Raw genomic sequence first — 12,146 nt, 5'->3', positions numbered from 1 at the left:
CTGTCCACATATCTATTCAAGTGACATCATCATAGGACCTAATCACATCAGCCATACCATCAGGGGCTCGTTCACCTGCACATCTACCAATGTGATATATGCCATCATGTGCCAGCAATGCCCCTCTGCCATGTACATTGGCCAAACCGGACAGTCTCTACGCAAAAGAATTAATGGACACAAATCTGACATCAGGAATCAAAATACTCAAAAACCAGTGGGAGAACACTTTAACCTGTCTGGTCATTCAGTGACAGACCTGCGGGTGGCTATATTACAACAGAAAAACTTCAAAAACAGACTCCAAAGAGAGACTGCTGAGCTAGAATTGATATGCAAACTAGACACAATCAACTCCGGTTTGAATAAGGACTGGGAATGGCTGAGCCATTACAAACATTGAATCTATCTCCCCTTGTAAGTATTCTCACACTTCTTATCAAACTGTCTGTACTGGGCTAGCTTGATTATCACTTCAAAAGTTTTTTTTCTCTTAATTAATTGGCCTCTCAGAGTTGGTAAGACAACTCCCACCTGTTTATGCTCTCTGTATGTGTGTATATATATCTCCTCATTATATGTTCCATTCTATATGCATCCGAAGAAGTGGGCTGTAGTCCACGAAAGCTTATGCTCTAATAAATTTGTTAGTCTCTAAGGTGCCACAAGTACTCCTGTTCTTCTTTTTGCGGATACAGACTAACACGGCTGTTACTCTGAAACCTGTCATTATGCAAGGCACTGCATTTAGCCGTATGGAATGGAAATCCATCAACCTCATGAAAAAACTCGTACAGATACAGACAGACATCATCTTCCTTTCCAAATGCAAGCAGATGGACATCATACCAAAAGGACTAAAGGTAAAAAATCCATTACAATCTACATATCACACAGACTATGCTGAGAGACTGTGTCACACACTCTCAAAGAAACTGCGAAACCACCTGATCAGCATCCTATACAGCAAACAGGGAAAGATTAAGAATGAGCTCTCAGAACTGGATACTCTCATAAGAAACCAACCTTCCACACAAACTTCCTCATGGATAGACTTTACAAAAACTAGACAAGCCATTTACAAGACAAACTTTGCCTCTCTACAAAGGAAAAAGGACACTAAACTATCTAAACTGCTACATGCCACAAGCAGCCACAACAGTAGTTCCCTTAACCCACCCAGCAATATTGTTAATCTTTCCAGCTATACTCTTAGCCCAGCAGAAGAGTCTGTCCTATCTCGGGGCCTCTCCTTTTGTCCCTCCAGACCCATGAATATGATACAGTTCTGCGGTGACCTAGAATCCTACTTTCGACGTCTCCGACTCAAAGAATATTTCCAACATACCTCTGAACAGCATACTAACCCACAGAATCCTCCCTACCAGCACTACAAAAAAAAGGATTCTGCATGGACTCCTCCGGACGGTCGAAACAACAGACTGGATTTCTACATAGATTGCTTCCGTCGACGTGCAAAGGCTGAAATTGTGGAAAAGCAACATCACTTGCCACATAACCTCAGCCATGCTGAACACAACGCCATCTACAGCCTCAGAAACAACCCTGACATCATAATCAAAAAGGCTGACAAAGGAGGTGCTGTCGTCATCATGAATAAATTGGAATATGACCAGGAGGCTGCTAGACAGCTCTCTAACACCACATTCTACAGGCCATTATCCTCTGATCCCACTGAGGATTACCTAAAGAAACTACACCATCTGCTAAAAAAACTCCCTGACAAAGCACAGGAACAAATCCGTACAGACACATGCCTAGAACCCCGACCAGGGGTATTCTATTTGCTACCCAAGATCCATAAACCTGGATATCCTGGACGCCCCATCATCTCAGGCATTGGCACCCTAACATCAGGCTTGTCTGGTTATGTAGACTCTGTCCTCAGACCCTACGCTACCAGCACTCCCAGCTATCTTCGAGACACCACTGACTTCCTGAGGAAACTACAATCCATCGGTGATCTTCCAGAAAACACCATCCTGGCCACTATGGACGTAGAAGCCCTCTACACCAATATTCCACACAAAGATGGACTACAAGCTATCAGGAACAGTATCCCTGATAATGTCACAGCTAACCTGGTGGCTGAACTTTGTGATTTTGTCCTCACCCACAACTATTTCACATTTGGGGACAATATATACCTTCAAGTCAGCGGCACTGCTATGGGTACCCGCATGGCCCCACAATATGCCAACATTTTTATGGCTGACTTAGAACAACGCTTCCTTAGCTCTCGTCCCCTAACGCCCCTACTCTACTTGCGCTACATTGATGACATCTTCATCATCTGGACCCATGGAAAAGAAGCCCTTGAGGAATTTCACCATGATTTCAATAATTTCCATCCCACCATCAACCTCAGCCTAGATCAATCCACACAAGCGGTCCATTTCCTGGACACTACTGTGCTAATAAGCGATGGTCACATCAATACCACCCTATACCGGAAACCTACTGACCGCTACACTTACCTACATGCCTCCAGCTTCCATCCAGGACACACCACACGATCCATTGTCTACAGCCAAGCTCTAAGATATAACCGCATTTGCTCCAATCCCTCGGATAGAGACAAGCACCTACAAGATCTCTATCAAGCATTCTTAAAACTACAATACCCACCTGCTGAAGTGAAAAAACAGATTGACAGAGCCAGACGAGTACCCAGAAGTCACCTCCTACAAGACAGGCCCAACAAAGAAAATAACAGAACACCACTAGCTGTCACCTTCAGCCCCCAACTAAAACCTCTCCAGCGCATCATCAGAGATCTACAACCTATCCTGAAAGATGATCCTTTACTCTCACAGATCTTGGGAGACAGACCTGTCCTCGCTTACAGACAACCCCCCAACCTAAAGCAAATACTCACCAGCAACCACACATCACTGAACAAAACCACTAACCCAGGAACCTATCCTTGTAACAAACCCCGATGCCAACTCTGTCCACATATCTATTCAAGTGACATCATCATAGGACCTAATCACATCAGCCATACCATCAGGGGCTCGTTCACCTGCACATCTACCAATGTGATATATGCCATCATGTGCCAGCAATGCCCCTCTGCCATGTACATTGGCCAAACCGGACAGTCTCTACGCAAAAGAATTAATGGACACAAATCTGACATCAGGAATCAAAATACTCAAAAACCAGTGGGAGAACACTTTAACCTGTCTGGTCATTCAGTGACAGACCTGCGGGTGGCTATATTACAACAGAAAAACTTCAAAAACAGACTCCAAAGAGAGACTGCTGAGCTAGAATTGATATGCAAACTAGACACAATCAACTCCGGTTTGAATAAGGACTGGGAATGGCTGAGCCATTACAAACATTGACTCTATCTCCCCTTGTAAGTATTCTCACACTTATTATCAAACTTTCTGTACTGGGCTAGCTTGATTATCACTTCAAAAGTTTTTTTTCTCTTAATTAATTGGCCTCTCAGAGTTGGTAAGACAACTCCCACCTGTTTATGCTCTCTGTATGTGTGTATATATATCTCCTCAATATATGTTCCATTCTATATGCATCCGAAGAAGTGGGCTGTAGTCCACGAAAGCTTATGCTCTAATAAATTTGTTAGTCTCTAAGGTGCCACAAGTACTCCTGTTCTTCTTTTTGCGGATACAGACTAACACGGCCGTTACTCTGAAACCTGTCTTTTTTGTTTGTTTGTTTTTTGTTTTGCGGGGGGGGGGGGGAGGGGGTGGCTGGCTGCTTGGGGCGGCAAAAACCCTGGAGCCAGCCCTGCATGCTGGATAGTCTATGTGGTAGAATTAATTACTGGCCTGATGGTATGAAGTGAGAGAACTTTAGCAACACACAGATACCTAGCTTCCCAAAACAAAGCTCAGCCTCATTGGTACCCCCGAGGACCATCTTCCACTGAGGGGGGGAAAATGAAGGAACTACTATTGTCTCTTGAGTTTCTTAGGTTACTGCAAATTGCCCCTCTCTAAAACCAAAAGACTTTGCTCTGTACATTGGGATTTTAATATCCCTATTCATCATAATCTCAAAGAGAATAGAAAAGGAAATGTTTCTGGTTTTTTGGCACTCTGGTTTTCAGAAAAAAAGATAATTTCCTACTGATTAAAATATGATTTCTTTTGGCAAATCCTATCAGCCAGCTTTGGAATCCCACAACCTTCCCCCTTCCAGACATGGCAGGATTTACTCAACTTGAGTGAGCTCATGGCTCACAAAGGTCCCTTAAACCTGAACTGCAAAGCAAAAAATGAAAAAAAAAAAAAAAAAAAGGAGCTCACTAACCAAGCTGCTCATAGGATCTCTTGGTCCTTTTATAAAAAAGCTATCAAGTCTCCATAGCGTACACTTAGCAAACACACGCACTCATGCCTGTCCCAATATTTATTCCACTGTGCGCTACATGTGACTCCTCACTATTTAAGCACTGAGCCATGTGGCGCACCGCTAAAGGCAAAAGAATCTGTCTGCATAGATTACAGGATCAGGACTTTAGATTAGGAATTCTGTGGGACAGGGACTATTTTTAATGTTAGGTATGTACAGCGCTTAGCACAATGTGAGTCCAAGCCTGACTGAAGCCTCTGGGCGCTATGGTAATACAAATAATAAAATAACTAATAGTATGTGAAGCATTCAGTCTAGAAACAAGATTTAACCTAGCTTTATTTTTATTTTTTAAATTCCCTCCTCAGCCCCCACCATGTCTCTGAAATCCTCTTTGCATTTCTTGGTTCACTGAAGATATCCGGATAGCATCATGCCATGTTGTCGTATATATCACTGTTTGCAGTGTGACTTCTGGTATTTGTGATGTGACATTCAGGAATATCTTCAATGAACTGGATTTGCTAGAAGAACTTCACAAAAGGGGAATTTAAAAGGTTAGTTAAAACTTATTCCTGCGCTGAAAGCCCCCACAGTTTGGTTAGCGAGGCAGTCAGCAGAGAAACCTGTTTCACTTTGCACTGCAGTTCAGCTATAAAATTTTAAATAAAGGTCTTCCAATCTTCACAGAAGCCACAACTCACTCCAAATATAAGAGATAGAATTTGGAGATACCTGATGGTCGAACGTGGTAAATACAAACAAAAAGGACCAGAAGCTGTTGCTAAATGAGATGCTGTCATTCCTATAGAATAGAGGTACAAGTAGAACCTCCCAAGTAAAATATAATATTTATATAATCTCAGCATGTTGGTCTGCCAAATATCCATTAAACAGTACAGATCTGGTACCATGGATCTTTGCAGTGTACCATTACAATTGATTTTACTGGCAAAGAGAAAAGGGCTTAACATTTGAAGTTGTGTTCAAGAAATATGAGCAATAATTGAAACCATTGCAATATTTTCAACTCTTTTTCTTAGAGAAAGAAGGTCAACAGTTAAAAAAAACCTCTCAACACAAAGCGTGAAAGCATCTGGTTTCAGCGGCAGTATTGCTCTAATGGAGTGTGCGAGAACATGCATGTTTTAAAGCTGACACTGCTGCAGTATGATCTTGGGCCATTCTTGGCCCCATACAGATGGCATAAACCTCACACAAGTCTTCTTCAGGGATACCTGTGGCATAGGGGAGCTGTCGTAGAACTCCAGCTGGTGTAGAATATCCGAGTCAGCTCCCACGCCTCCCTCCTCACAGCCTCAGGTGAATGAGTATATTGGGGATGGCAAGGGTACCATGCTGGTGTTGAGAAGGCAAGGGGAGGGCAAATGGCAGGAGCACAATTCACTCTGGCTATCCCCAATTGGCATATGCTCCCTAGGGGATCGCTACCAGCTGGTGCAATTTAGAGAACCCTTGTACCTGGGGCCATCACTGGTTCTCTCTCTTAGCTGCCTCCAGCAGAAGCTGGACACAGAAGAAACTCCTGGCCACTCTCTCAGCTTCCTCATAAATTAAATAAATAAAGATATCCTATCTCCTAGAACTGGAAGGGACCTTGAAAGGTCATTGAGCCCAGCCCCTGCCTTCACTAGCAAGACCAAGTACTGATTTTGCCCCAGACCCCTAAGTGGCCCCCTCAAGAATTGAACTCACAACCCTGGGTTTAGCAGGCCAATGCTCAAACTACTGAGCTATCCCTCCCTCCTATAGCTTAGGGATGGTAAAAGACTTATCCACTTCCTTGGTAGTTAACATCTATCCAATGAATTGAGACTGTAAAGCACCATACAAGTGCGAAGTATTATTCTCCTTTGTATACAGCACTTACTAAACTCTACTCACACACTTTTAGTGTTCCCTATGAATCATGGGAATGTGTCCAATCCTCTCTGTAATCGAAACAGTGGCAGTGGCAACTGTAAAGTGAGTGAGGGAGTGCAGCAGTCAACTCAACTTTTCCCGCATTTAGCACAAGAAAGAGCCACCTCAAAGATGATGGGTTGAAAATGACTCATCTTCACACTGCCTCTTTGTCACCCAGAGAGGTGATCACACCTGCCACAGAGATATAGTACACCATTACTATCTCTCTGTAATGACAGCTGTTTCATAGGGGTTTTGGAGAGGGCCTCGGGTATGCGTCTCACAAAGATGAAAAGGTGAAAAGGAGTTTCTGGAGGTGGCTGGCTGGATGAGCTCCCGTGGGAATGATTACTTTAATGCTGCTGAGATTTCATTGTATTATTAATTATGCTATGGAGCCTAGAGCCTTGGATATATTCAATTATTTTACATTTAAATTAAATAAACAAGGGTATTTCTCATCTGCATTACTGATCAGATAGCTATAAAGTAGATGAAAGCAACAGAAATAAGAATAAAATAACACAAGCTCCAAGCACTGAGAAACTGATTTGCTACAAATATGCATCAACCCCACGATGCTACACACCCTTCAGAACCTAGCCTCTCATTGATAGTAAGCAGGACTTGAGAGAATGTCCTGCAGTGGACTTACATGGTCTCTGGTCGCTGTGAGGTAGTCCACAGTGAATCTGTTGGACATGTTTATGTTCTGAATCCACACTCTAGCAAGATGAAGTCAGCTTCTGCATTTGATTATGCACATTGGGCCAAACTGTGATCCCACTCAAGTGCTGCCACTTACTTTGAGGGGCCTAGGCTCTGGCTGTTGAAACAGGGCAAAGCTAAGATGTCTTAAAATATATTAGCAAACTATAATATATCAGACTCCTCTCAGGCCAACAGAAGGGTATGAACCCTGGGTCTTCCACATTAAAAACACAAACTTCTGCTTCTAGAACTAAAGTATAAACACTACGGGCTACTGTCCCTGAACTAAATAGTAAAGCTCTCATTGAATTGAATGGTGCAGGATCAGGGACTAAGTCCCTTTGCTGGAAACTAGCAGCTTCACAAACCTCTTTGAATCAGCCACTAGAGGATGGTACATAGCACACACCGAAGACAGAGTTACATTAACACTCAAACACAGTCAGTTTGGATAAAGAGCTTTTCACTCATTTGCAACAACGTTCATTGGTAGACAAATGGTTTTGTTCCAGAAAATAAACACTCCCCTCACCCCCTCAGATGGAATTTCTTGTAAAAAGCGAAGATCATAAATGCATAGCAGAGACAGGAATTTATTTTAGATCAGTTGTGGCACAGAAGTAAAACAAACAAGAAAAATTCACGTGGGGAGGCTGACCTCTCGTTGGTTTCTGGCTCAGAAGGACTGCAGGTGTGGCCATGTCAGGCCATACGTTTCTTGTCCTTCACAAGTTTCTGCACAGGGTTCACACTCTTCAATCACCAATATTCATGCTTCAGGGATTAAGCCGACCTCTAGCTATTGGAGAAAGGAAGAAATTTTCCCGGGGGGCAGGTTATCCCATAACTGCCTACACTGCAGTGTTTCTTGCACCATGTCTCTCAGGCATCTGGACTCTGTCAGTAACAGGACTAAACTAACCCCTGTTCTGATACAGGAGAGTAATTCCTATGTTCCAATACTCACCAAGTTTGTGCCATGGTGCACAAAGGGTAGTGAAAGTTTATGGTATGGCAAAGCAGTGGAATTGGCCATGGCAGGACATCTTAAAACCCACTCCTTCTGTTCAAACTCCACTGTGCAGCAGCAATTTTGGGCAAGAATTGTCACATCTGCCCAGATCCAAACAAAAATGGAGCTACACACTGAAAGCAGCTGTTGATCAACAGAATGAGAGGTGTTTTCCCCTGCTCAGGTGGGTATATTTGCCTTCAACAACTTCCTCCCCATCCAGCCAGCTCAGGACTTGATCCAGGCTGATTCTTCCCCTTTACCCAGAAAAATTGCCAATTCTCCCAAATTTATCATGAGATGCACAATATTTGATGTTTTTCTTACAGTTGTAGCTCCTGGAAATAAATGACTGTATGAGAATCTCAGCTTTTCTTTGAAAATAAAGATTCCAGTTCTTCTTCCTGGTGGCAGAGAAGCTCTTGCAAATGTGATTCAAGTGTACCCCAAAGGCTCAGAAAGCAATGTTAAAAACCAACATTGCCTTTTTAAAACATCCTCACGATTTTTAAGCCAATCTCATGATTTGTGTGGCCTGGGCTGTTTTCTGAATCTTTGGAGTTGGCAAGCCTGATTGCAGATTTTTATCAAAGAGCATCTAAAGCAAAAATGGATTGTTATTAAACATTTATTGGTATAAAGTATAATATAGATACCCAGTTTCCAAAACACTAAGTGATAGTCCCTGCCCCAAACTTATATTGTAACACTACAAGGTTACACAGGGCAATAGTTCAGATACAGGTCTTCTTAGCTGAGGAGCCCCCCAAAATTGTTAGGTTTAATATAAATTAACATGCTTCTCTTTGCTTTGGCTTTTAAACCCTGAAAGAAAGGGGTTTTTTTAGTCTTCAGTTTAATGGAAAAAGCCAGATACTTTGTATTCCCTGTGAAAGACACACATATCTTATGAAAAACAACTGCAATAGAGGCCTAGGTAATACTTTCACTTTAAGCACTGAGTAAACTCTAGCTTCAGCAGAATACCTATGAATCATGCAGTATGTTATCACAGTTTTGCAGTGTCTGCATATTGTATTTTATTATGTATTCTAGCAAGTTGTGCAGCACCCTAAGCAACTTGTGAGGCAGGGTCTAGACATAATTAAGACAATTAAATATGCCAGCTCATTACACTTAATATCATAGCCATGAATAATGCCTTACAATATACTTCAGTAATCTATCACCATAATATTTATTGGCAATGACTTCTTGAAATCTATTGCTATAATACCCAGGTCTTGGGTTCAATCCAATTCCTAGTGGAGTGCGGTAAAGCCTGCATAACTCACTGGTGAGTGTATGTTACAAATCTCCCACTTCTCCTGATTTGCAGAAGAGCTGAGTCAGTTACAGCCCCAACTAGCAAGTCTTGGCTCTTTATCTCACACGGTTGTAGTTCATGTTTTTAAATCTAGAGGTTCCCTGGTTCTCCTCCAGTGTGGCAGTCAAGCTGGCAGCCATCAGACATGCACTACTGTTGCTCATGCTAAAGGCCCCAATTCTATATACCTTACTGTGGCAAAAATCACATCATTGTCATCATTTCTTTCCCCTACTTGCTCCGCTTGCTCAACGAATTATCCTCTTCACAGCTCGCTTGTGTTTGAGGGAAGGGACACCAATCAGTGGAGTAGCATATTGCCAAGGCAGTGGAGCACTTGATGGTGCCCAGAGGGGCAAGCACTCCATATGGATATGACAAGACCTGCAGTTTGAGGGCCAGGTTTGCCCACAGTCTTTGGTCTTTCTACATCACCAACAGTACTTCTCTCCTCCACTAATCCAACCTTCTAAGTAGCTAATGCATCAGGTTCTCTATGAGTTTAAATTAATACAGCTGCTCCCTTTAAAATCAATATCATGCAGAGGAAATAATATTGCCCCTGATTTTTAACTTGAAATAGTCTTTCTATTATTTGTAGGAATTGGACTGCTTCTCAAATGCTCCTTTGCCCTAATATGAAGAGAATGTTTGCTCTGTGTCTCTAGCTATAAACCTAAACTTGGCTTCAAAGAGAGAAAACTGACCCTCTGTACAGTTCCTATCAGAGATTGCCAAGTTACCCTGAAGATACTAAAACAATTTGCAGTTAGCTGAGAGTGACAACTTGAACATTCACTTATCAAGTACAGCAATTTATTTTTACTATGTTTGCAAAATGGCTTGCGCCCAGCTAATTTTACTCGGAGGAACAAACACTGCCACAGCCAGCAGGCACAAAATGTGCAACAATAATCCTTAAGGCAACATATTGTAATTTGCCTTCTTCTGTTTAATGCCATGTCAAACAGAAGGATTTCTACACATTTCAGATGGTGACTGAGCTGCCTTGCTTTAGTTTGAGTAAAAATTGATTTACTTCAGAGAGCAGTGATAGATGAAGCATATGACATGTACTGAGCATGCCTAGTTCCATGCTCATGCCAAAAAAATCCCAGAAGGATAAATCTCGTTTCCTGCCTTACTTCACAGAATTTAACTTTTTTAAACAAGTCATGTTCTGTGGTTTGAATTCTGTGTTTATATCAGAGTTTGTTTCCAGGCTCATGGACGATAATAGTACATTGGTCTGCAAAGTCTGAACGTTCTCTTGAAGAGAGAAAACACTAGGTCTTAATCTCACTTTCAGTCTTATTATTTGCATTAATTCTTATAAACCAGCCTTTAAAGATAAGTTGCAGTAAAATTTGATATTTTCCAGGTATACGCTGGAAAGAATGTGAACTTGAGCTTTCATTTAAGTCAAAGTTATTTCCATGATTCCAGGCTGTACTTATATATCCATACTGTAGACTTTATTTATTTTAGAAAATATGTAACTGGAAATTAAGATTTAATTTTTAAAATATGTTCTATGTTTAAATTGAATCATGTAGCACATATCTAAAGCCTTTGTTACCCATTGTATATACCTGGATTCTTGTCCAATTAGAAGCAGCTTTGAAATCATACTGCTGCTGTTAGCACCATCATATTTTAGTGTACTGTATGTTTCTTTCAGGGCTCCCCTTAATAATCCCTTTCTCCAGAAACTTACATGTATGTGAAAACATATTTCTTTATTTAAAATGAGGTATAGTTATATATTTGAGCCCAAAATCTAGCCCCGAAAACTTCGAAAGGGCATCTTTCTCTCTGTCTTTCCAGAACTAAATCTGGATGAGAATTTTTCTCTTGGGGCCTCTCTCTGTAGTTAAAACACTTTGGGAAGGCTCCAAATCCTGATCAGAATCAGAATCCAAACTTTTCACCTCCAATTTACTTCAAATTCTGTTTCCCCCCATAACCTCATGAGATTCTGGTTAAAAGGAAGTTGTACTATATAGGAATAGAAAAATCCCATGACAAACTAGGCTGGTACATGAGTGTATACATATTCATTAGCTAGTTTTTCATCAGAGTTTCTTGCCTTTCTAGCTGCTCATTTTTTCAGGCGTATTATAATTGGCTTCTTGTTTGCCTACTCTCCATTCCAATTATCTCATCTTGTTTTTTCACTGGATTATTTGTCTCCTTCCGTGGTTCCTTTCCTAAGTGTATCACAAATACAATAGGGTTAATAATGCTCAAATGGGGTTAAAAATAAGCAAAATGGGTTCACCTATCCCTATTTTTTATTCTGCCTCCAATCCCTTTCACCTTGCTCAAGCAGTTAGTTCCACTTATTTCAGTAGGAATCTTCATGTAGATAAGGTGAGCAGAATTGGACCCAGTCGCTGAACTCCTGGCCTCTTTGAAACCAGTGGCAAAACTCCCGTTGACTTCAGTGGGACTAGCATTTTACCCAATATCTTTAAAAGTGGCACAGTTGGAAAACAAACATCCGTACATATTCCATATTTCTACAGCATATTCTTTTCCACTAGAAAATCTGGCATGAGTACATTATAAAGAAGAGTAATTTTCAACAACCTAACTCATGCATCAATGTTTAATATACACCAGTAGTTGTGTTATTCTAAATAGATATATATACACACGCACAGTAAACAAAAAAATGATTAATTTTGGTTCCTTTTTTCTTTAACTAATAGGGGGACGGAGAAAGGGGTTCTTTGGCTGCAGGAGCTGAAGAGAACGTAGAACAGCTGGAGTTTGTCTGATGTGACAGTTCTATGTGCTGCTGTTTGTTTCTAC

Source organism: Trachemys scripta, chromosome 3, assembly GCF_013100865.1.
Source record: "Trachemys scripta elegans isolate TJP31775 chromosome 3, CAS_Tse_1.0, whole genome shotgun sequence".
Classification (NCBI taxonomy): Eukaryota; Metazoa; Chordata; order Testudines; family Emydidae; genus Trachemys; species Trachemys scripta.
Note: the sequence above shows the minus strand (reverse complement) of the source record.